This window comes from Ovis canadensis, chromosome 25 (genome assembly GCF_042477335.2).
Source record: "Ovis canadensis isolate MfBH-ARS-UI-01 breed Bighorn chromosome 25, ARS-UI_OviCan_v2, whole genome shotgun sequence".
NCBI classification, from domain to species: Eukaryota; Metazoa; Chordata; class Mammalia; order Artiodactyla; family Bovidae; genus Ovis; species Ovis canadensis.
Window position 1 is genome coordinate 10,806,636 of NC_091269.1, and position 25,105 is coordinate 10,831,740.

Here is a 25,105-nt window from a genome sequence, read left to right on the forward strand (position 1 = left end):
AGAAAATCCAGGAGGTTTTGCCCTCCAGGCGAGATGAGGCCCATTTCCGCTGAGGCTTCTCGAGGCTAATCACGTCTAACCACTGGAACTTCCAAAGGGTCCTTCACACCCTTGCTGCAACTCAAGAAGTTCCCCGACATACCCGTCTCCACTCGAGAGGAAGCACGTGGGGTCCCGCACACATCCAGGGGAGCCCCGTTTCCGCCTCCTAGCTCGAGATGAGGGATCCTTTCCCTGTTTCGTAGGGAAAGAATTCCCGGCGTTCCCGTCGCATCTCAAGAGGAGGCGCTCTCCACAGGAAAGGCGAGAGGTACTCCAGGGTCGTGACACCATTCCAAGAGTCCCCCAGATGTGTCAGTCCATTCCAGAGGAACCTGTTTTCCCTGCACTGCCTTGACGTTCAAGCCGAGGATCCACTCCCACCACGTGTGCACGTGGGACAGCCCTGTGGGAAAGCCTCGTGGGAAAGCCTCGTGGGAAAGACTCGAGGGAAAACCATAGATCCTTTGATCCACGCGGCGGACTGCGTGACACTGCTGCTACCGCTCTGGAGGAAAGCGCAAGTGCATGCCCGCATTCGAGACGAGGACTGACTCCCCTGGGGAGACTCCAGAAGTACCCCAAGATCCATGTCAGCACTGGAGAGGAATCCTCAGGTTCCGGCCCCGACTCCACACAAGGTCTTAGGCCCCGGCATCGACGGGAGAGGAATCCCGAGAGGCCCCCGAGGAACTCGCATGGGGACTGGCCTTTCCTGAGGCCACCAGAGCGGGTCCCTGAGGTCCCCGTCGTAAGTCGAGAGCACCTGCCGCAACTCGAGAAAATCCAGGAGGTTTTGCCCTACAGGCGAGATGAGGCCCATTTCCGCTGAGGCTTCTCGAGGCTAATCACGTCTAACCACTGGAACTTCCAAAGGGTCCTTCACACCCTTGCTGCAACTCAAGAAGTTCCCCGACATACCCGTCTCCACTCGAGAGGAAGCACGTGGGGTCCCGCACACATCCAGGGGAGCCCCGTTTCCGCCTCCTAGCTCGAGATGAGGGATCCTTTCCCTGTTTCCTAGGGAAAGAATTCCCGGCGTTCCCGTCGCATCTCAAGAGGAGGCGCTCTCCACAGGAAAGGCGAGAGGAACTGAAGGGTCGTGCCACCATTCCAAGAGTCCCCCAGATGTGTCAGTCCATTCCAGAGGAACCTGTTTTCCCTGCACTGCCTTGACGTTCAAGCCGAGGATCGACTCCCACCACGTGTGCACGTGGACAGCCCTGTGGGAAAGCCTCGTGGGAAAGCCTCGTGGGAAAGACTCGAGGGAAAACCATAGATCCTTTGATCCACGCGGCGGACTGCGTGACACTGCTGCTACCGCTCTGGAGGAAAGCGCAAGTGCATGCCCGCATTCGAGACGAGGACTGACTCCCCTGGGGAGACTCCAGAAGTACCCCAAGATCCATGTCAGCACTGGAGAGGAATGCTTTGGTTCCGGCCCAGACTCCACACAGGGTCTTAGGCCCCGGCATCGACGGGAGAGGAATCCCGAGAGGCCCCCGAGGAACTCGCATGGGGACTGGCCTTTCCTGAGGCCACCAGAGCGGGTCCCTGAGGTCCGCGTCGTAAGTAGAGAGCACCTGCCGCAACTCGAGAAAATCCAGGAGGTTTTGCCCTCCAGGCGAGATGAGGCCCATTTCCGCTGAGGCTTCTCGAGGCTAATCACGTCTAACCACTGGAACTTCCAAAGGGTCCTTCACACCCTTGCTGCAACTCAATAAGTTCCCCGACATACCCGTCTCCACTCGAGAGGAAGCACGTGGGGTCCCGCACACATCCAGGGGAGCCCCTTTTCCGCCTCCTAGCTCGAGGTGAAGGATCCTTTCCCTGTTTCCTAGGGAAAGAATTCCCGGCGTTCCCGTCGCATCTCAAGAGGAGGCGCTCTCCACAGGAAAGGCGAGAGGAACTCCAGGGTCGTGCCACCATTCCAAGAGTCCCCCAGATGTGTCAGTCCATTCCAGAGGAACCTGTTTTCCCTGAACTGCCTTGATGTTCAAGCCGAGGATCGACTCCCACCACGTGTGCACGTGGGACAGCCCTGTGGGAAAGCCTCGTGGTAAAGCCACGTGGGAAAGACTCGAGGGAAAACCATAGATCCTTTGATCCACGCGGCGGACTGCGTGACACTGCTGCTACCGCTCTGGAGGAAAGCGCAAGTGCATGCCCGCATTCGAGACGAGGACTGACTCCCCTGGGGAGACTCTAGAAGTACCCCAAGATCCATGTCAGCACTGGAGAGGAATCCTCACTTTCGGAACCCGAATCCACACAAGGTCTTAGGCCCCGGCTTCGACGGGAGAGGAATCCCTAAGGGCACCCTAGGAACTCGCATGGGGACTGGCCTTTCCTTAGGCCACCAGAGCGGGTCCCTGAGGTCCCCGTCGTAAGTCGAGAGCACCTGCCGCAACTCGAGAAAATCCAGGAGTTTTTGCCCTCCAGGCGAGATGAGGCCCATTTCCGCTGAGGCTTCTCGAGGCTAATCACATCTAACCACTGGAACTTCCAAAGGGTCCTTCACACCCTTGCTGCAACTCAAGAAGTTCCCCGACATACCCGTCTCCACTCGAGAGGAAGCACGAGGGTCCCGCACACATCCAGGGAAGCCCCTTTTCCGCCTCCTAGCTCGAGATGAGGGATCCTTTCCCTGTTTCGTAGGGCAAGAATTCCCGGCGTTCCCGTCGCATCTCAAGAGGAGGCGCTCTCCACAGGAAAGGCGAGAGGAACTCCAGGGTCGTGCCAACATTCCAAGAGTCCCCCAGATGTGTCAGTCCATTCCAGAGGAACCTGTTTTCCCTGCACTGCCTTGACGTTCAAGCCGAGGATCGACTCCCACCACGTGCGCACGTGGGACAGCCCTGTGGGAAAGCCTCGTGGGAAAGCCTCGTGGGAAAGACTCGAGGGAAAACCATAGATCCTGTGATCCACGCGGCAGACTGCGTGACACTGCTGCTACCGATCTGGAGGAAAGCGCAAGTGCATGCCCGTATTCGAGACGAGGACTGACTCCCCTGGGGAGACTCCAGAAGTACCCCAAGATCCATGTCAGCACTGGAGAGGAATCCTCAGGTTCCGGCCCCGACTCCACACAAGGTCTTAGGCCCCGGCATCGACCAGAGAGGAATCCCGAGAGGACCCCGAGGAACTCGCATGGGGACTGGCCTTTCCTGAGGCCACCAGAGCGGGTCCCTGAGTTCCCATCGTAAGTCGAGAGCACCTGCCGCAACTCGAGAAAATCCAGGAGGTTTTGCTCTCCAGGCGAGATGAGGCCCATTTCCGCTGAGGCTTCTCGAGGCTAATCACTTCTAACCACTGGAACTTCCAAAGGGTCCTTCACACGCTTGCTGCAACTCAAGAAGTTCCCCGACAAACCCGTCTCCACTCGAGAGGAAGCACGTGGGGTCCCGCACACATCCAGGGGAGCCCCGTTTCCGCCTCCTAGCTCGAGATGAGGGATCCTTTCCCTGTTTCGTAGGGAAAGAATTCCCGGCGTTCCCGTCGCATCTCAAGAGGAGGCGCTCTCCACAGGAAAGGCGAGAGGAACTCCAGGGTCGTGCCACCATTCCAAGAGTCCCCCAGATGTGTCAGTCCATTCCAGAGGAACATATTTTCCCTGCACTGCCTTGACGTTCAAGCCGAGGATCGACTCCCACCACGTGTGCACGTGGGACAGCCCTGCGGGAAAGCCTCGTGGGAAAGCCTCGTGGGAAAGACACGAGGGAAAACAATAGATCCTTTGATCCACGCGGCGGACTGCGTGACACGGCTGCTACCGCTCTGGAGGAAAGCGCAAGTGCATGCCCGCATTCGAGACGAGGACTGACTCCCCTGGTGAGACTCCAGAAGTACCCCAAGATCCATGTCAGCACTGGAGAGATATCAGCAGGTTCCGGCCCGACTCCACACAAGGTCTTAGGCCCCGGCATCGACGGGAGAGGAATCCTGAGAGGCCCCCGAGGAACTCGCATGGGGACTGGCCTTTCCTGAGGCCACCAGAACGGGTCCCTGAGGTCCCGATCGTAAGTCGAGAGCACCTGCCGCAACTCGAGAAAATCCAGGAGGTTTTGCCCTCCAGGCGAGATGAGGCCCATTTCCGCTGAGGCTTCTCGAGGCTAATCACGTCTAACCACTGGAACTTCCAAAGGGTCCTTCACACCCTTGCTGCAACTCAAGAAGTTCCCCGACATACCCGTCTCCACTCGAGAAGAAGCACGTGGGGTCCCGCACACATCCAGGGGAGCCCCGTTTCCGCCTCCTAGCTCGAGATGAGGGATCCTTTCCCTGTTTCGTAGGGAAAGAATTCCCGGCGTTCCCGTCGCATCTCAAGAGGAGGCGCTCTCCACAGGAAAGGCGAGAGGAACTCCAGGGTCGTGGCACCATTCCAAGAGACCCCCAGATGTGTCAGTCCATTCCAGAGGAACCTGTTTTCCCTGCACTGCCTTGACGTTCAAGCCGAGCATCGACTCCCACCACGTGTGCACGTGGGACAGCCCTGTGGGAAAGCCTCGTGGGAAAGCCTCGTGGGAAAGATTCGAGGGAAAACCATAGATCCTTTGATCCACGCGGTGGACTGCGTGACACTGCTGCTACCGCTCTGGAGGAAAGCGCAAGTGCATGCCCGCATTCGAGACGAGGACTGACTCCCCTGGGGAGACTCCAGAAGTTCCCCAAGATCCATGTCAGCACTGGAGAGGAATCCTCAGGTTCCGGCCCCGACTCCACACAAGGGTTAGGCCCCAGCATCGACGGGAGAGGAATCCCGAGAGGACCCGAGGAACTCGCATGGCGACTGGCCTTTCCTGAGGCCACCAGAGCGGGTCCCTGAGTTCCCATCGTAAGTCGAGAGCACCTGCCGCAACTCGAGAAAATCCAGGAGGTTTTGCTCTCCAGGCGAGATGAGGCCCATTTCCGCTGAGGCTTCTCGAGGCTAATCACTTCTAACCACTGGAACTTCCAAAGGGTCCTTCACACGCTTGCTGCAACTCAAGAAGTTCCCCGACAAACCCGTCTCCACTCGAGAGGAAGCACGTGGGGTCCCGCACACATCCAGGGGAGCCCCGTTTCCGCCTCCTAGCTCGAGATGAGGGATCCTTTCCCTGTTTCGTAGGGAAAGAATTCCCGGCGTTCCCGTCGCATCTCAAGAGGAGGCGCTCTCCACAGGAAAGGCGAGAGGAACTCCAGGGTCGTGCCACCATTCCAAGAGTCCCCCAGATGTGTCAGTCCATTCCAGAGGAACATATTTTCCCTGCACTGCCTTGACGTTCAAGCCGAGGATCGACTCCCACCACGTGTGCACGTGGGACAGCCCTGCGGGAAAGCCTCGTGGGAAAGCCTCGTGGGAAAGACACGAGGGAAAACAATAGATCCTTTGATCCACGCGGCGGACTGCGTGACACGGCTGCTACCGCTCTGGAGGAAAGCGCAAGTGCATGCCCGCATTCGAGACGAGGACTGACTCCCCTGGTGAGACTCCAGAAGTACCCCAAGATCCATGTCAGCACTGGAGAGATATCAGCAGGTTCCGGCCCGACTCCACACAAGGTCTTAGGCCCCGGCATCGACGGGAGAGGAATCCTGAGAGGCCCCCGAGGAACTCGCATGGGGACTGGCCTTTCCTGAGGCCACCAGAACGGGTCCCTGAGGTCCCGATCGTAAGTCGAGAGCACCTGCCGCAACTCGAGAAAATCCAGGAGGTTTTGCCCTCCAGGCGAGATGAGGCCCATTTCCGCTGAGGCTTCTCGAGGCTAATCACGTCTAACCACTGGAACTTCCAAAGGGTCCTTCACACCCTTGCTGCAACTCAAGAAGTTCCCCGACATACCCGTCTCCACTCGAGAAGAAGCACGTGGGGTCCCGCACACATCCAGGGGAGCCCCGTTTCCGCCTCCTAGCTCGAGATGAGGGATCCTTTCCCTGTTTCGTAGGGAAAGAATTCCCGGCGTTCCCGTCGCATCTCAAGAGGAGGCGCTCTCCACAGGAAAGGCGAGAGGAACTCCAGGGTCGTGGCACCATTCCAAGAGACCCCCAGATGTGTCAGTCCATTCCAGAGGAACCTGTTTTCCCTGCACTGCCTTGACGTTCAAGCCGAGCATCGACTCCCACCACGTGTGCACGTGGGACAGCCCTGTGGGAAAGCCTCGTGGGAAAGCCTCGTGGGAAAGATTCGAGGGAAAACCATAGATCCTTTGATCCACGCGGTGGACTGCGTGACACTGCTGCTACCGCTCTGGAGGAAAGCGCAAGTGCATGCCCGCATTCGAGACGAGGACTGACTCCCCTGGGGAGACTCCAGAAGTTCCCCAAGATCCATGTCAGCACTGGAGAGGAATCCTCAGGTTCCGGCCCCGACTCCACACAAGGGTTAGGCCCCAGCATCGACGGGAGAGGAATCCCGAGAGGACCCGAGGAACTCGCATGGCGACTGGCCTTTCCTGAGGCCACCAGAGCGGGTCTCTGAGGTCCCCGTCGTAAGTCGAGAGCACCTGCCGCAACTCGAGAAAATCCAGGAGGTTTTGCTCTCCAGGCGAGATGAGGCCCATTTCCGCTGAGGCTTCTCGAGGCTAATCACTTCTAACCACTGGAACTTCCAAAGGGTCCTTCACACGCTTGCTGCAACTCAAGAAGTTCCCCGACAAACCCGTCTCCACTCGAGAGGAAGCACGTGGGGTACCGCACACATCCAGGGGAGCCCCGTTTCCGCCTCCTAGCTCGAGATGAGGGATCCTTTCCCTGTTTCGTAGGGAAAGAATTCCCGGCGTACCCGTCGCATCTCAAGAGGAGGCGCTCTCCACAGGAAAGGCGAGAGGAACTCCAGGGTCGTGCCACCATTCCAAGAGTCCCCCAGATGTGTCAGCCCATTCCAGAGGAACCTGTTTTCCCTGCACTGCCTTGACGTTCAAGCCTAGGATCGACTCCCACCACGTGTGCACGTGGGACAGCCCTGTGGGAAAGCCTCGTGGGAAAGCCTCGTGGGAAAGACTCGAGGGAAAACCATAGATCCTTTGATCCAAGCGGCGGACTGCGTGACACTGTTGCTACCGCACTGGAGGAAAGCTCAAGTGCATGCCCGCATTCGAGACGAGGACTGACTCCCCTGGGGAGACTCCAGAAGTACCCCAAGATCCATGTCAGCACTGGAGAGGAATCCTCAGGTTCCGGCCCCGACTCCACACAAGGTCTTAGGCCCCGGCATCGACGGGAGAGGAATCCGGAGAGGCACCCGAAGAACTCTCATGAGGACTGGCCTTTCCTGAGGCCACCAGAGCGGGTCGCCGAGGTCCCCGTCGTAAGTCGAGCGCACATGCCGCAACTCGAGAAAATCCAGGAGGTTTTGCCCTCCAGGCGAGATGAGGCCCATTTCCGCTGAGGCTTCTCGAGGCCAATCACATCTAACCACTGGAACTTCCAAAGGGTCCTTCACACCCTTGCTGCAACTCAAGAAGTTCCCCGACATACCCGTCTGCACTCGAGAGGAAGCACTTGGGGTCCCGCACACATCCAGGGGAGTCCCGTTTCCGCCTCCTAGCTCGAGATGAGGGATCCTTTCCCTGTTTCGTAGGGAAAGAATTCCCGGCATTCCCGTCGCAACTCAAGAGGAGGCGCTCTCCACAGGAAAGGCGAGAGGAACTCCAGGGTCGTGGCACCATTCCAAGAGACCCCCAGATGTGTCAGTCCATTCCAGAGGAACCTGTTTTCCCTGCACTGCCTTGACGTTCAAGCCGAGGATCGACCCCCACCACGTGTGCACGTGGGACAGCCCTGTGGGAAAGCCTCGTGGGAAAGCCTGGTGGGAAAGACTCGAGGGAAAACCATAGATCCTTTGATCCACGCGGTGGGCTGCGTGACACTGCTGCTACCGCTCTGGAGGAAAGCGCAAGTGCATGCCCGCATTCGAGACGAGGACTGACTCCCCTGGGGAGACTCCAGAAGTACCCCAAGATCCATGTCAGCACTGGAGAGGAATCCTCAGGTTCCGGCCCCGACTCCACACAAGGTCTTAGGCCCCAGCATCGACGGGAGAGGAAACCCGAGAGGACCCGAGGAACTCGCATGGGGACTGGCCTTTCCTGAGGCCACCAGAGCGGGTCTCTGCGGTCCCCGTCGTAAGTCGAGAGCACCTGCCGCAACTCTAGAAAATCCATGAGGTTTTGCTCTCCAGGCGAGATGAGGCCCATTTCCGCTGAGGCTTCTCGAGGCTAATCACGTCTAACCACTGGAAATTCCAAAGGGTCCTTCACACCCTTGCTGCAACTCAAGAACTTCCCCGACATACCCGTCTCCACTCGAGAGGAAGCACGTGGGGTCCCGCACACATCCAGGGGAGCCCCGTTTCCGCCTCCTAGCTCGAGATGAGGGATCCTTTCCCTGTTTCGTAGGGAAAGAATTCCCGGCGTTCCCGAAGAGGTGGCGCTCTCCACAGGAAAGGAGAGAGAAACTCCAGGGTCGTGGCACCATTCCAAGAGACCCCCAGATGTGTCAGTCCATTCCAGAGGAACCTGTTTTCCCTGCACTGCCTTGACGTTCAAGCCGAGGATCGACTCCCAGCACGTGTGCGCGTGGAACAGCCCTGTCGGAAAGCCTCGTGGGAAAGCCTCGTGGGAAAGACTCGAGGGAAAACCATCGATCCTTTGATCCACTCGGCGGACTGCGTGACACTGCTGCTACCGCTCTGGAGGAAAGCGCAAGTGCATGCCCGCATTCGAGACGAGGACTGACTCCCCTGGGGAGACTCCAGAAGTACCCCAAGATCCATGTCAGCACTGGAGAGAAATCCTCACGTTCGGACCCCGACTCCACACAAGGTCTTAGGCCCCGTCATCGACGGGAGAGGAATCCCGAGAGGCCCCCGAGGAACTCGCATGGGGACTGGCCTTTCCTTAGGCCACCAGAGCGTGTCCCTGAGGTCCCCGTCGTAAGTCGAGAGCACCTGCCGCAACTCGACAAAATCCAGGAAGTTTTGCCCTCCAGGCGAGATGAGCCCCATTTCCGCTGAGGCTTCTCGAGGCCAATCACATCTAACCACTGGAACTTCCAAAGGGTCCTTCACACCATTGCTGCAACTCAAGAAGTTCCCCCACATACCCGTCTCCACTCGAGAGGAAGCACGTGGGGTCCCGCACACATCCAGGGGAGCCCCGTTTCCGCCTCCTAGCTCGAGATGAGGGATCCTTTCCCTGTTTTGTAGGGAAAGAATTCCCGGCGTTCCCGTCGCATCTCAAGAGGAGGCGCTCTCCACAGGAAAGGCGAGAGGAACTCCAGGGTCGTGCCACCATTCCAAGAGTCCCCCAGATGTGTCAGTCCATTCCAGAGGAACCTGTTTTCCCTGCACTGCCTTGACGTTCAAGCCGAGGATCGACTCCCACCACGTGTGCACGTGGGACAGCCCTGTGGGAAAGCCTCGTGGGAAAGCCTCGTGGGAAAGACTCGAGGGAAAACCATAGATCCTTTGATCCACGCGGCGGACTGCGTGACACTGCTGCTACCGCGCTGGAGGAAAGCGCAAGTGCATGCCCGCATTCGAGACGAGGACTGACTCCCCTGGGGAGACTCCAGAAGTACCCCAAGATCCATGTCAGCACTGGAGAGGAATCCTCAGGTTCCGGCCCCGACTCCACACAAGGTCTTAGGCCCCGGCATCGACGGGAGAGGAATCCCGAGACGCCCCCGAGGAACTCGCATGGGGACTGGCCTTTCCTGAGGCCACCAGAGCGGGTCCCTGAGGTCCCCGTCGTAAGTCGAGAGCACCTGCCGCAACTCGAGAAAATCCAGGAGGTTTTGCCCTCCAGGCGAGATGAGGCCCATTTCCGCTGAGACTTCTCGAGGCCAATCACATCTAACCACTGGAACTTCCAAAGGGTCCTTCACACCCTTGCTGCAACTCAAGAAGTTCCCCGACATACCCGTCTTCACTCGAGAGGAAGCACGTGGGGTCCCGCACACATCCAGGGGAGCCCCGTTTCCGCCTCCTAGCTCGAGATGAGGGATCCTTTCCCTGTTTCGTAGGGAAAGAATTCCCGGCGTTCCTGTCGCATCTCAAGACGAGGCGCTCTCCACAGGAAAGGCGAGAGGAACTCCAGGGTCGTGACACCATTCCAAGAGTCCCCCAGATGTGTCAGTCCATTCCAGAGGAACCTGTTTTCCCTGCACTGCCTTGACGTTCAAGCCGAGGATCGACTCCCACCACGTGTGCACGTGGGACAGCCCTGTGGGAAAGCCTCGTGGGAAAGCCTCGTGGGAAAGACTCGAGGGAAAACCATAGATCCTTTGATCCACGCGGCGGACTGCGTGACACTGCTGCTACCGCTCTGGAGGAAAGCGCAAGTGCATGCCCGCATTCGAGACGAGGAATGACTCCCCTGGGGAGACTCCAGAAGTACCCCAAGATCCATGTCAGCACTGGAGAGGAATCCTCAGGTTCCGGCCCCGACTCCACACAAGGTCGTAGGCCCCGGCATCGACGGGAGAGGAATCCCGAGAGGCCCCCGAGGAACTCGCATGGGGACTGGCCTTTCCTGAGGCCACCAGAGCGGGTCCCTGAGGTCCCCGTCGTAAGTCGAGAGCACCTGCCGCAACTCGAGAAAATCCAGGAGGTTTTGCCCTCCAGGCGAGATGAGGCCCATTTCCGCTGAGGCTTCTTGAGGCCAATCACATCTAACCACTGGAACTTCCAAAGAGTCCTTCACACCCTTGCTGCAACTCAAGAAGTTCCCCGACACACCCGTCTACACTCGAGAGGAAGCACGTGGTGTCCCGCACACATCCAGGGGAGCCCCATTTCCGCCTCCTAGCTCGAGATGAGGGATCCTTTCCCTGTTTCGTAGGGAAAGAATTCCCGCCGTTCCCGTCGCATCTCAAGAGGAGGCGCTCTCCACAGGAAAAGCGAGAGGAACTCCAGGGTCATGCCACCATTCCAAGAGTCCCCCAGATGTGTCAGTCCACTCCCGAGGAACCTGTTTTCCCTGCACTGCCTTGACGTTCAAGCCGAGGATCGACTCCCACCACGTGTGCACGTGGGACAGCCCTGTGGGAAAGCCTCCTGGGAAAGACTCGTGGGAAAGACTCGAGGGAAAACCATAGATCCTTTGATCCACGCGGCGGACTGCGTGACACTGCTGCTACCGCTCTGGAGGAAAGCGCAAGTGCATGCCCGCATTCGAGACGAGGACTGACTCCCCTGGGGAGACTCCAGAAGTACCCCAAGATCCATGTCAGCACTGGAGAGGAATCCTCAGGTTCCGGCCCCGACTCCACACAAGGTCCTAGGCCCCGGCATCGACGGGAGAGGAATCCCGAGAGGCCCCCGAGGAACTCGCATGGGGACTGGCCTTTCCTGAGGCCACCAGAGCGGGTCCCTGAGGTCCCCGTCGTAAGTCGAGAGCACCTGCCGCAACTCGAGAAAATCCAGGAGGTTTTGCCCTCCAGGCGAGATGAGGCCCATTTCCGCTGAGGCTTCTCGAGGCTAATCACGTCTAACCACTGGAACTTCCAAAGGGTCCTTCACACGCTTGCTGCAACTCAAGAAGTTCCCCGACAAACCCGTCTCCACTCGAGAGGAAGCACGTGGGGTCCCGCACACATCCAGGGGAGCCCCGTTTCCGCCTCCTAGCTCGAGATGAGGGATCCTTTCCCTGTTTCGTAGGGAAAGAATTCCCGGCGTACCCGTCGCATCTCAAGAGGAGGCGCTCTCCACAGGAAAGGCGAGAGGAACTCCAGGGTCGTGCCACCATTCCAAGAGTCCCCCAGATGTGTCAGTCCATTCCAGAGGAACCTGTTTTCCCTGCACTGCCTTGACGTTCAAGCCGAGGATCGACTCCCACCACGTGTGCACGTAGGACAGCCCTGTGGGAAAGCCTCGTGGGAAAGCCTCGTGGGAAAGACTCGGGGGAAAACCATAGATCCTTTGATCCACGCGGCGGACTGCGTGACACTGCTGCTACCGCTCTGGAGGAAAGCGCAAGTGCATGCCCGCATTCGAGACGAGGACTGACTCCCCTGGGGAGACTCCAGAAGTACCCCAAGATCCATGTCAGCACTGGAGAGGAATCCTCAGGTTCCGGCCCCGACTCCACACAAGGTTTTAGGCCCCGACATCGACGGGAGAGGAATCCCGAGAGGCCCCCGAGGAACTCGCATGGGGACTGGCCTTTCCTGAGGCCACCAGAGCGGGTCCCTGAGGTCCCCGTCATAAGTCGAGAGCACCTGCCCCAACTCGAGAAAATCCAGGAGGTTTTGACCTCCAGGCGAGATGAGGCCCATTTCCGCTGAGGCTTCTCGAGGCCAATCACATCTAACCACTGGACCTTCCAAAGGGTCCTTCACACCCTTGCTGCAACTCAAGAAGTACCCCGACATACCCGTCTCCACTCGAGAGGAAGCACGTGGTGTCCCGCACACATACAGGGGAGCCCCGTTTCCGCCTCCTAGCTCGAGATGAGGGATCCTTTCCCTGTTTCTTAGGGAAAGAATTCCCGGCGTTCCCGTCGCATCTCAAGAGGGGGCGCTCTATACAGGAAAGGCGAGAGGAACTCCAGGGTCATGCCACCATTCCAAGAGTTCCCCAGATGTGTCAGTCCATTCCAGAGGAAACTGTTTTCCCTGCACTGCCTTGACGTTCAAGCCGAGGATCGACTCCCAACACGTGTGCACGTGGGACAGCCCTGTGGGAAAGCCTCGTGGGAAAGACTCATGGGAAAGACTCGAGGGAAAACCATAGATCCTTTAATCCACGCGGCGGACTGCATGACACTTCTGCTACCGCTCTGGAGGAAAACGCAAGTGCATGCCCGCATTCGAGACGAGGACTGACTCCCCTGGGGAGACTCCAGAAGTACCCCAAGATCCATGTCAGCACTGGGGAGGAATCCTCAGGTTCCGGCCCCGACTCCACACAAGGTCTTAGGCCCCGGCATCGACGGGAGAGGAAGCCCGAGAGGCCCCCGAGGAACTCGCATGGGGACTGGCCTTTCCTGAGGCCACCAGAGCGGGTCCCTGAGGTCCCGGTCGTAAGTCGAGAGCACCTGCCGCAACTCGAGAAAATCCAGGAGGTTTTGCCCTCCAGGCGAGATGAGGCCCATTTCCGCTGAGACTTCTCGAGGCCAATCACATCTAACCACTGGAACTTCCAAAGGGTCCTTCACACCATTGCTGCAACTCAAGAAGTTCCCCGACATACCCGTCTTCACTCGAGAGGAAGCACGTGGGGTCCCGCACACATCCAGGGGAGCCCCGTTTCCGCCTACTAGCTCGAGATGAGGGATCCTTTCCCTGTTTCGTAGGGAAAGAATTCCCGGCGTTCCCGTCGCATCTCAAGACGAGGCGTTCTCCACAGGAAAGGCGAGAGGAACTCCAGGGTCGTGACACCATTCCAAGAGTCCCCCAGATGTGTCAGTCCATTCCAGAGGAACCTGTTTTCCCTGCACTGCCTTGACGTTGAAGCCGAGGATCGACTCCCACCACGTGTGCACGTGGGACAGCCCTGTGGGAAAGCCTCGTGGGAAAGCCTCGTGGGAAAGACTCGAGGGAAACCCATAGATCCTTTGATCCACGCGGCGGACTGCGTGACACTGCTGCTACCGCTCTGGAGGAAAGCGCAAGTGCATGCCCGCATTCGAGACGAGGACTGACTCCCCTGGGGAGACTCCAGAAGTACCCCAAGATCCATGTCAGCACTGGAGAGGAATCCTCAGGTTCCGGCCCCGACTCCACACAAGGTCTTAGGCCCCGGCATCGACGGGAGAGGAATCCCGAGAGGCCCCCGAGGAACTCGCATGGGGACTGGCCTTTCCTGAGGCCACCAGAGCGGGTCCCTGAGGTCCCCGTCGTAAGTCGAGAGCACCTGCCGCAACTCGAGAAAATCCAGGAGGTTTTGCCCACCAGGCGAGATGAGGCCCATTTCCGCTGAGGCTTCTTGAGGCCAATCACATCTAACCACTGGAACTTCCAAAGGGTCCTTCACACCCTTGCTGCAACTCAAGACGTTCCCCGACATACCCGTCTGCACTCGAGAGGAAGCACGTGGTGTCCCGCACACATCCAGGGGAGCCCCGTTTCCGCCTCCTAGCTCGAGATGAGGGATCCTTTCCCTGTTTCGTAGGGAAAGAATTCCCGGCGTTCCCGTCGCATCTCAAGAGGAGGCGCTCTCCACAGGAAAGGCGAGAGGAACTCCAGGGTCATGCCACCATTCCAAGAGTCCCCCAGATGTGTCAGTCCATTCCCGAGGAACCTGTTTTCCCTGCACTGCCTTGACGTTCAAGCCGAGGATCGACTCCCACCACGTGTGCACGTGGGACAGCCCTGTGGGAAAGCCTCGTGGGAAAGCCTCGTGGGAAAGACTCGAGGGAAAACCATAGATCCTTTGATCCACGCGGCGGACTGCGTGACACTGCTGCTACCACTCTGGAGGAAAGCGCAAGTGCATGCCCGCATTCGAGACGAGGACTGACTCCCCTGGGGAGACTCCAGAAGTACCCCAAGATCCATGTCAGCACTGGAGAGGAATCCTCAGGTTCCAGCCCCGACTCCACACAAGGTCTTAGGCCCCGGCATCGACGGGAGAGGAATCCCGAGAGGCCCCCGAGGAACTCGCATGGGGACTGGCCTTTCCTGAGGCCACCAGAGCGGGTCCCTGAGGTCCCCGTCGTAAGTCGAGAGCACCTGCCGCAACTCGAGAAAATCCAGGAGGTTTTGCCTTCCAGGCGAGATGAGGCGCATTTCCGCTGAGGCTTCTCGAGGCCAATCACATCTAACCACTGGAACTTCCAAAGGGTCCTTCACACCACTGCTGCAACTCAAGAAGTTCCCCGACATACCCGTCTGCACTCGAGAGGAAGCACGTGGGTCCCGCACACATCCAGGGGAGCCCCGTTTCCGCCTCCTAGCTCGAGATGAGGGATCCTTTCCCTGTTTCGTAGGGAAAGAATTCCCGGCGTTCCCGTCGCATCTCAAGAGGAGGCGCTCTCCACAGGAAAGGCGAGAGGAACTCCAGGGTCGTGCCACCATTCCAAGAGTCCCCCAGATGTGTCAGTCCATTCCAGAGGAACCTGTTTTCCCTGCACTGCCTTGACGTTCAAGCCGAGGATCGACTCCCACCACGTGTGCACGTGGGACAGCCCTGTGGGAAAGCCTCGTGGGAAAGCCTCGTGGGAAAGACTCGAGGGAAAACCATAGATCCTTTGATCCACGCGGCGGACTGCGTGACACTGCTGCTACCGCTCTGGAGGAAAGCGCAAGTGCATGCCCGCATTTGAGACGAGGACTGACTCCCCTGGGGAGACTCCAGAAGTACCCCAAGATCCATGTCAGCACTGGAGAGGAATCCTCAGGATCCGGCCCCGACTCCACACAAGGTCTTAGGCCCCGGCATCGACGGGAGAGGAATCCCGAGAGGCCCCCGAGGAACTCGCATGGGGACTGGCCTTTCCTGAGGCCACCAGAGCGGGTCCCTGAGGTCCCCGTCGTAAGTCGAGAGCACCTGCCGCAACTCGAGAAAATCCAGGAGGTTTTGCCCTCCAGGCGAGATGAGGCCCTTTTCCTCTGAGGCTTCTCGAGGCCAATCACATCTAACCACTGGAACTTCCAAAGGGTCCTTCACACCATTGCTGCAACTCAAGAAGTTCCCCGACATACCCGTCTCCACTCGAGAGGAAGCACGTGGGGTCCCGCACACACCCAGGGGAGCCCTTTTCCGCCTCCTAGCTTGAGATGAGGGATCCTTTCCCTGTTTCGTAGGGAAAGAATTCCCGGCGTTCCCGTCGCATCTCAAGAGGAGGCGCTCTCCACAGGAAAGGCGAGAGGAACTCCAGGGTCGTGTCACCATTCCAAGAGTCCCCCAGATGTGTCAATCCATTCCAGAGGAACCTGTTTTCCCTGCACTGCCTTGACGTTCAAGCCGAGGATCGACTCCCACCACGTGTGCACGTGGGACAGCACTGTGGGAAAACCTCGTGGGAAAGCCTCGTGGGAAAGACTCGAGGGAAAACCATAGATCCTTTGATCCACGCGGCGGACTGCGTGACACTGCTGCTACCGCTCTGGAGGAAAGCGCAAGTGCATGCCCGCATTCGAGACGAGGACTGACTCCCCTGGGGAGACTCCAGAAGTACCCCAAGATCCATGTCAGCACTGGAGAGGAATCCTCAGGTTCCGGCCCCAACTCCACACAAGGTCTTAGGCCCTGGCATCGACGGGAGAGGAATCCCGAGAGGCCCCCGAGGAACTCGCATGGGGACTGGCCTTTCCTGAGGCCACCAGAGCGGGTCCCTGAGGTCCCCGTCGTAAGTCGAGAGCACCTGCCGCAACTCGAGAAAATCCAGGAGGTTTTGCCCTCCAGGCGAGATGAGGCCCATTTCCGCTGAGGCTTCTCGAGGCCAATCACATCTAACCACTGGAACTTCCAAAGGGTCCTTCACACCCTTGCTGCAACTCAAGAAGTTCCCCGACACACCCGTCTGCACTCGAGAGGAAGCACGTGGGTCCCGCACACATCCAGGGGAGCCCCGTTTCCGCCTCCTAGCTCGAGATGAGGGATCCTTTCCCTGTTTCGTAGGGAAAGAATTCCCGGCGTTCCCGTCGCATCTCAAGAGGAGGCGCTCTCCACAGGAAAGGCGAGAGGAACTCCAGGGTCGTGCCACCATTCCAAGAGACCCCCAGATGTGTCAGTCCATTCCAGAGGAACCTGTTTTCCCTGCACTGCCTTGACGTTCAAGCCGAGGAACGACTCCCACCACGTGCGCACGTGGGACAGCCCTGTGGGAAAGCCTCGTGGGAAAGCCTCGTGGGAAAGACTCGAGGGAAAACCATAGATCCTTTGATCCACGCGGCGGACTGCGTGACACTGCTGCTACCGCTCTAGAGGAAAGCGCAAGTGCATGCCCGCATTCGAGACGAGGACTGACTCCCCTGGGGAGACTCCAGAAGTACCCCAAGATCCATGTCAGCACTGGAGAGGAATCCTCAGGTTCCGGCCCCGACTCCACACAAGGTCTTAGGCCCTGGCATCGACGGGAGAGGAATCCCGAGAGGCCCCCGAGGAACTCGCATGGGGACTGGCCTTTCCTGAGGCCACCAGAGCGGGTCCCTGAGGTCCCCGTCGTAAGTCGAGAGCACCTGCCGCAACTCGAGAAAATCCAGGAGGTTTTGCCCTCCAGGCGAGATGAGGCCCATTTCCGCTGAGGCTTCTCGAGGCCAATCACATCTAACCACTGGAACTTCCAAAGGGTCTTTCACACCCTTGCTGCAACTCAACAAGTTCCCCGACACACCCGTCTGCACTCGAAAGGAAGCACGTGGGTCCCGCACACATCCAGGGGAGCCCCGTTTCCGCCTCCTAGCTCGAGATGAGGGATCCTTTCCCTGTTTCGTAGGGAAAGAATTCCCGGCGTTCTCGTCGCATCTCAAGAGGAGGCGCTCTCCACAGGAAAGGCGAGAGGAACTCCAGGGTCGTGCCACCATTCCAAGAGTCCCCCAGATGTGTCAGTCCATTCCAGAGGAACCTGTTTTCCCTGCACTGCCTTGACGTTCAAGCCGAGGATCGACTCCCACCACGTGTGCACATGGCACAGCCCTGTGGGAAAGCCTCGTAGGAAAGCCTCGTGGGAAAGACTCGAGGGAAAACCATAGATACTTTGATCCACGCGGCGGACTGCGAGACACTGCTGCTACCGCTCTGGAGGAAAGCGCAAGTGCATGCCCGCATTCGAGACGAGGACTGACTCCCCTGGGGAGACTCCAGAAGTACCCCAAGATCCATGTCAGCACTGGAGAGGAATCCTCAGGTTCCGGCCCCGACTCCACACAAGGTCTTAGGCCCCGGCATCGACGGGAGAGGAATCCCGAGAGGCCCCCGTGGAACTCGCATGGGGACTGGCCTTTCCTGAGGCCACCAGAGCGGTTCCCTGAGGTCCCCGTCATAGGTCGAGAGCACCTGCCGTATTTCGAGAAAATCCAGGAGGTTTTGCCCTCCAGGCGAGATGAGGCCCATTTCCGCTGAGGCTTCTCGAGGCCAATCACATCTAACCACTGGAACTTCCAAAGGGTCCTTCACACCATTGCTGCAACTCAAGAAGTTCCCCGACATACCCGTCTTCACTCGAGAGGAAGCACATGGGGTCCCGCACACATCCAGGGGAGCCCCGTTTCCGCCTCCTAGCTCGAGATGAGGGATCCTTTCCCTGTTTCGTAGGGAAAGAATTCCCGGCGTTCCCGTCGCATCTCAAGAGGAGGCGCTCTCCACAGGAAAGGCGAGAGGAACTCCAGGGTCGTGACACCATTCCAAGAGTCCCCCAGATGTGTCAGTCCATTCCAGAGGAACCTGTTTTCCCTGCACTGCCTTGACGTTCAAGCCTAGGATCGACTCCCACCACGTGTGCACGTGGGACAGCCCTGTGGGAAAGACTCGTGGGAAAGACTCGTGGGAAAGACTCGAGGGAAAACCATAGATCCTTTGATCCACGCGGCGGACTGCGTGACATTGCTGCTACCGCTCTGGAGGAAAGCGCAAGTGCATGCCAGCATTCGAGACGAGGACTGACTCCCCTGGGGAGACTCCAGAAGTACCCCAAGATCCATGTCAGCACTGGAGAGGAATCCTCAGGTTCCGGCCCCGACTCCACACAAGGTCTTAGGCCCTGGCATCGACGGGAGAGGAATCCCAAGAGGCCCCCGAGGAACTCGCATGGGGACTGGCCTTTCCTGAGGCCACCAGAGCGGGTCCCTGAGGTCCCCGTCGTAAGTCGAGAGCACCTGCCGCAACTCGAGAAAATCCAGGAGGTTTTGCCCTCCAGGCGAGATGAGGCCCATTTCCGCTGAGGCTTCTCGAGGCCAATCACATCTAACCACTGGAACTTCCAAAGGGTCCTTCACACCCTTGCTGCAACTCAAGAAGTTCCCCGACACACCCGTCTGCACTCGAGAGGAAGCACGTGGGTCCCGCACACATCCAGGGGAGCCCCGTTTCCGCCTCCTAGCTCGAGATGAGGGATCCTTTCCCTGTTTCGTAGGGAAAGAATTCCCGGCGTTCCCGTCGCATCTCAAGAGGAGGCGCTCTCCACAGGAAAGGCGAGAGGAACTCCAGGGTCGTGCCACCATTCCTATAGTCCCCCAGATGTGTCAGTCCATTCCAGAGGAACCTCTTTTCCATGCACTGCCTTGACGTTCAAGCCGAGGATCGACTCCCACCACGTGTGCACGTGGGACAGCCCTGTGGGAAAGCCTCGTGGGAAAGCCTCGTGGGAAAGACTCGAGGGAAAACCATAGATCCTTTGATCCACGCGGCGGACTGCGTGACACTGCTGCTACCGCTCTGGAGGAAAGCGCAAGTGCATGCCCGCATTCGAGACGAGGACTGACTCCCCTGGGGAGACTCCAGAAGTACCCCAAGATCCATGTCAGCACTGGAGAAGAATCCTCAGGTTCCGGCCCCGACTCCACACAAGGTCTTAGGACCTCGCATCGACGGGAGAAGAATCCCGAGAGGCCCCCGAGGAACTCGCATGGGGACTGGCCTTTCCTGAGGCCACCAGAGCGGGTCCCTGATGTCCCGGTCGTAAGTCGAGAGCACCTGCCGCAACTCGAGAAAATCCAGGAGGTTTTGCCCTCCAGGCGAGATGAGGCCCATTTCCGCTGAGGCTTCTCGAAGCCAATCACATCTAACCACTGGAACTTCCAAAGGGTCCTTCACACCATTGTTGCAACTCAAGAAGTTCCCCGACATACCCGTCTCCACTCGAGAGGAAGCATGTGGTGTCCCGCACACATCCAGGGGAGCCCCGTTTCCGCCTCCTAGCTCGAGATGAGGGATCCTTTCCCTGTTTCGTAGGGAAAGAATTCCCGGCGTTCCCGTCGCATCTCAAGAGGAGGCGCTCTCCACAGGAAACGTGAGAGGAACTCCAGGGTCGTGCCACCATTCCAAGAGTCCCCCAGATGTGTCAGTCCGTTCCAGAGGATCCTGTTTTCCCTGCACTGCCTTGACGTTCAAGCCGAGGATCGACTCCCACCACGTGTGCACGTGGGACAGCCCTGTGGGAAAGCCTCGTGGGAAAGCCTCGTGGGAAAGACTCGAGGGAAAACCATAGATCCTTTGATCCACGCGGCGGACTGCGTGACACTATTGCTACCGCTCTGGAGGAAAGCGCAAGTGAATGCCCGCATTCGAGACGAGGACTGACTCCCCTGGGGAGACTCCAGAAGTACCCCAAGATCCATGTCAGCACTGGAGAGGAATCCTCAGGTTCCGGCCACGACTCCACACAAGGTCTTAGGCCCCGGCATCGACGGGAGAGGAATCCCGAGACGCCCCCGAGGAACTCGCCTGGAGACTGGCCTTTCCTGAGGCCACCAGAGCGGGTCCCTGAGGTCCCCGTCGTAAGTCGAGAGCACGTGCCGCAACTCGAGAAAATCCAGGAGGTTTTGCCCTCCAGGCGAGATGAGGCCCATTTCCGCTGAGGCTTCTCGAGGCCAATCACATCTAACCACTGGAACTTCCAAAGGGTCCTTCACACCCTTGCTGCAACTCAAGAAGTTCCCCGACATACCCGTCTCCACTCGAGAGGAAGCACGTGGGGTCCCGCACACATCCAGGGGAGCCCGGTTTCCGCCTCCTAGCTCGAGATGAGGGATCTTTTCCCTGTTTCGTAGGGAAAGAATTCCCGGCGTGCCCGTCGCATCTCAAGAGGAGGCGCTCTCCACAGGAAAGGCGAGAGGAACTCCAGGATCGTGACACCATTCCAAGAGTCCCCCAGATGTGTCAGTCCATTACAGAGGAACCTGTTTTCCCTGCACTGCCTTGACGTTCAAGCCGAGGATCGACTCCCACCACGTGTGCACGTGGGACAGCCCTGTGAGAAAGCCTCGTGGGAAAGCCTCGTGGGAAAGACTCGAGGGAAAACCATAGATCCTTTGATCCACGCGGCGGACTGCGTGACACTGCTGCTACCGCTCTGGAGGAAAGCGCAATGCTTGCCCGCATTCGAGACGAGGACTGACTCCCCTGGGGAGACTCCAGACGTAACCCAAGATCCATGTCAGCACTGGAGAGGAATCCTCTGGTTCCGGCCCCGTCTCCACACAAGGTCTTTGGCCCCGGCTTCGACGGGAGAGGAATCCCGAGAGGCCCCCGAGGATCTCGCATGGGGACTGGCCTTTCCTGAGGCCACCAGAGCGGGTCCCTGAGGTCCCCGTCGTAAGTCGAGAGCACCTGCCGCAACTCGAGAAAATCCAGGAGGTTTTGCCCTCCAGGCGAGATGAGGCCCATTTCCACTGAGGCTTCTCGAGGCCAATCACATCTAACCACTGGAACTTCCAAAGGGTCCTTCACACCCTTGCTGCAACTCAAGAAGTTCCCCGACATACCCGTCTCCACTCAAGAGGAAGCACGTGGTGTCCCGCACACATCCAGGGAGCCCCGTTTCCGCCTCCTAGCTCGAGATGTGGGATCCTTTCCCTGTTTCGTAAGGAAAGAATTCCCGGCGTTACCGTCGCATCTCAAGAGGAGGCGCTCTCCACAGGAAAGGCGAGAGGAACTCCAGGGTCGTGCCACCAATCCAAGAGTCCCCCAGATGTGTCAGTCCATTCCAGAGCAACCTGTTTTCCCTGCACTGCCTTGACGTTCAAGCCGAGGATCAACTCCCACCACGTGTGCACGTGGGACAGCCCTGTGGGAAAGCCTCGTGGGAAAGCCTCGTGGGAAAGACTCGAGGGAAAACCATAGATCCTTTGATCCACGCGGCGGACTGCGTTACACTGCTGCTACCGCTCTGGAGGAAAGCACAATGCATGCCCGCATTCGAGACGAGGACTGACTCCCCTGGGGAGACTCCAGAAGTACCCCAAGATCCATGTCAGCACTGGAGAGGAATCCTCAGGTTCCGGCCCCGACTCCACACAAGGTCTTAGGCCCCGGCATCGACGGGAGAGGAATCCCGAGACGCCCCCGAGGAACTCTCATGGGGACTGGCTTTTCCTGAGGCCACCAGAGCGGTTCCCTGAGGTCCCCGTCGTAAGTCGAGAGCACCTGCCGCAACTCGAGAAAATCCAGGAGGATTTGCCCTCCAGGTGAGATGAGGCCCATTTCCGCTGAGGCTTCTCGAGGCCAATCACATCTAACCACTGGAATTGCCAAGGGTCCTTCACACCATTGCTGCAACTCAAGAAGTTCCCCGACATTCCCGTCTGCACTCGAGAGGAAGCACGTGGTGTCCCGCACATCCAGGGGAGCCCCGTTTCCGCCTCCTAGCTCGAGATGAGGGATCCTTTCCCTGTTTCGTAGGGAAAGAATTCCCGGCGTTCCCGTCACATCTCAAGAGGAGGCGCTCTCCACAGGAAAGGCGAGAGGAACTCCAGGGTCGTGCCACCATTCCAAGAGTCCCCCAGATGTGTCAGTCCATTCCAGATTAACCTGTTTTCCCTGCACTGCCTTGACGTTCAAGCTGAGGATCGACTCCCACCACGTGTGCACGTGGGAAAGCCCTGTGGGAAAGCCTCGTGGGAAAGCCTGGTGGGAAAGACTCGAGGGAAAAGCATAGATCCTTTGATCCACGCGGCGGACTGCGTGACACTGCTGCTACCGCTCTGGAGGAAAGCGCAATGCATGCCCGCATTCGAGACGAGGACTGACTCCCCTGGGGAGACTCCAGACGTACCCCACGATCCATGTCAGCACTGGAGAGGAATCCTCAGGTTCCGGCCCCGACTCCACACAAGGTCTTAGGCCCCGGCATCGACGGGAGAGGAATCCCGAGAGGCCCCCGAGGAACTCGCATGGGGACTGGCCTTTCCTGAGGCCACCAGAGCGGGTCCCTGAGGTCCCCGTCGTAAGTCGAGAGCACCTGCCGCAACTCGAGAAAATCCAGGAGGTTTTGCCCTCCAGGCGAGATGAGGCCCATTTCCGCTGAGGCTTCTCGAGGCCAATCACATCTAACCACTGGACCTTCCAAAGGGTCCTTCACACCCTTGCTGCAACTCAAGAAGTTCCCCGACATACCCGTCTCCACTCGAGAGGAAGCACCTGGTGTCCCGCACACATCCAGGGGAGCCCCGTTTCTCCCTCCTAGCTCGAGATGAGGGATCCTTTCCCTGTTTCGTAGGGAAATAATTCCCGGCGTTCCTGTCGCATCTCAAGAGGAGGCGCTCTCCACAGGAAAGGCGAGAGGAACTCCAGGGTCGTGCCACCATTCCAAGAGTCCAACAGATGTGTCAGTCCATTCCAGAGGAACCTGTTGTACCTGCACTACCTTGACGTTCAAGCCGAGGATCGACTCCCACCACGTGTGCACGTGGGACAGCCCTGTGGGAAAGCCTCGTGGGAAAGCCTCGTGGGAAAGACTCGAGGGAAAACCATAGATCCTTGGATCCACGCGGCGGACTGCGTGACACTGCTGCTACCGCTCTGGAGGAAAGCGCAAGTGCATGCCCGCATTCGAGACGAGGACTGACGCCCCTGGGGAGACTCCAGAAGTACCCCAAGATCCATGTCAGCACTGGAGAGGAATCCTCAGGTTCCGGCCCCGACTCAACGCAAGGTTTTAGGCCCCGGCATCTACAGGAGAGGAATCCCGAGACGCCCCCGAGGAACTCGCTTGGGGACTGGCCTTTCCTGAGGCCACCAGAGCGGGTCCCTGAGGTCCCCGTCGTAAGTCGAGAGCACCTGCCGCAACTCGAGAAAATCTAGCAGATTTTGCCCTCCAGGCGAGATGAGGCCAATTTCCGCTGAGGCTTCTCGAGGCCAATCACATCTAACCACTGGAACTTCCAAAGGGTCCTTCACACCATTGCTGCAACTCAAGAAGTTCCCCGACATACCCGTCTCCACTCGAGAGGAAGCACGAGGGTCCCGCACACATCCAGGGGAGCCCCGTTTCCGCCTCCTAGCTCGAGATGAGGGATCCTTTCCCTGTTTCGTAGGGAAAGAATTCCCGGCGTTCCCGTCACATCTCAAGAGGAGGCACTCTCCACAGGAAAAGCGAGAGGAACTCCAGGGTCGTGCCACCATTCCAATAGTCCCCCAGATGTGTCAGTCCATTCCAGAGGAACCTGTTTTCCCTGCACTGCCTTGACGTTCAAGACGAGGATCGACTCCCACCACGTGTGCACGTGGGACAGCCCTGTGGGAAAGCCTCGTGGGAAAGCCTCGTGGGAAAGACTCGAGGGAAAACCATAGATCCTTTGATCCACGCGGCGGACTGTGTGACACTGCTGCTACCGCTCTGGAGGAAAGCGCAAGTGCATGCCCGCATTCGAGACGAGGACTGACTCCCCTGGGGAGACTCCAGAAGTACCCCAAGATACATGTCAGCACTGGAGAGGAATCCTCAGGTTCTGGCCCCACTCCACACAAGGTTTAAGGCCCCGGCATCGACGGGAGAGGAATCCCGAGAGGCCCCCGAGGAACTCGCATGGGGACTGGCCTTTCCTGAGGCCACCGGAGCGGTTCCCTGAGGTCCCCGTCGTAAGTCTAGAGCACCTGCCGCAACTCGAGAAAATCCAGGAGGTTTTGCCCTCCAGGCGAGATGAGGCCCATTTCCGCTGAGGCTTCTCGAGGCTAATCACGTCTAACCACTGGAACTTCCAAAGGGTCCTTCACACCCTTGCTGCAACTCAAGAAGTTCCCCGACATACCCGTCTGCACTCGAGAGGAAGCACGTGGTGTCCCGCACACATCCAGGGGAGCCCCGTTTCCGCCTCCTATCTCGAGATGAGGGATCCTTTCCCTGTTTCGTAGGGAAAGAATTCCCGGCGTTCCCGTCGCATCTCAAGAGGAGGCGCTCTCCACAGGAAAGGCGAGAGGAACTCCAGGGTCGTGGCACCATTCCAAGAGTCCCCAAGATATGTCAGTCCATTCCAGAGGAATCTTTTTTCCCTGCACTGCCTTGATGTTCAAGCCGAGGATCGACTCCCACCACGTGTGCACGTGGGACAGCCCTGTGGGAAAGCCTCGTGGGAAAGCCTCGTGGGAAAGACTCGAGGGAAAACCATAGATCCTTTGATCCACGCGGCTGACTGCGTGACACTGCTGCTACCGCTCTGGAGGAAAGCGCAAGTGCATGCCCGCATTCGAGACGAGGACTGACTCCCC